The following is a 1,414-nucleotide window of genomic DNA, read 5'->3' on the forward strand; positions in this document are numbered from 1 at the left end:
TGGTGACTAGGTGGTGATGTGACATTGAACACATAAGGATGGTGATGTGATAGTGTTATAGGTGGTAGGGATAGTGGTGTGAATGGTAGCAAGAGTTGTGGTGGTAGGAAGAACATGGCTATGGTGGTGATGGGACATGGAAAGATCAACACCATCACTGTCTCTCAATAGCCGTAGGAGATGTGATGGTAAGTGGAGTGGCTATGATGATAAAGGGTGATATTCAGAGACACTTTTTACTCTAACTACGACTGTTTTCCAAAGCCACAGACATTATTAGCCAGATCCTCAAAGATTGTTCATTCCGTCAAGTAAGTAGAAATCCTGATCGTTTGTTACTAGAACTCTATGAATACTCAGAGTAATTTAATCTAGAGCCTTTTCAAAGTAGTAGAGGCGCGACGGAGAAGTGTTTCAGACATGGGAAATGAAAAATAAAAACTTATCTCCGTCCTCACCTCTGTATTATGTAGAAATTTTGTTCATCTACTACTAGAACTCAATAAACACTTAAAGATTCAGAGTAGCTTCCTCTAGAGCCTTTTGAAAGTAGTAGAGGTGTGCAGTGAAGTGCTTCAGAGTATGAGAATTACCATTATTCAGAAACCCTTTTTTTCACAGCGACAATTTTCCAAGGCTACAGAGAGAACTAACCGGATTTTTCAAGACAGTTTCTCTGCTTAATAAGCTAAAAAACATTGCCAGTCTATTACCAGATCCATAATAATACTCTTAAAAACGTGAGTATTTTCAGCTGTAGCCTTTGGAAAGCAGTAATGGTGGGAACAAAGCCTTTTAGAATACGAGCCATAAAAAGAATTACCCCCATCACCGCCGCTGTCTCCGCCGCCGTCAGTGTCTCCGTCAGTCATAGAGTGTAGCACGCATGCTCACCACGCACCACTGCCACTCCATTAGGCAGGAGGGATTACGGGGCGGGATTTAGCCAAGCCGCGGAAATAGATGACGCAGGAAATTGCAAGAAACTAGATTTTGTCATTAAATTTTTTGTGGCTTCATTATAGCAAGCAGAAGCATCGTCAGTGTTAGGGGCAGGAATTGTAGACTATTATTTTCTTGTTTTAAGCCCTTGAGTGCCATGACGCGTTTCCATATTAATTCTGCTTGCTATTTGGTGATTTTATACAACCTCAGAAACTTATACGCGGGATTAAAATAGTGAAGACAGTCGTCATTAATCTTTAGACCCCCATACAGCCTTTCTAATGTCCATAAAATGGTCTAATGGTACACAGATCTCAGGGTAAAAATGTATCCCAGTATAGAAGGGGTTAAACTGATCGTAATTCTACCCAAGACTTTGGGCGAGAAAGGACACACCTTGCATCATTTTTACGAGTAGACCCCGTGGTAACAATAAACAATTCATACTCTCTCATTTGTAGTGGTTGTA

This window comes from Portunus trituberculatus, chromosome 43 (assembly GCF_017591435.1).
Source record: "Portunus trituberculatus isolate SZX2019 chromosome 43, ASM1759143v1, whole genome shotgun sequence".
NCBI classification, from domain to species: Eukaryota; Metazoa; Arthropoda; class Malacostraca; order Decapoda; family Portunidae; genus Portunus; species Portunus trituberculatus.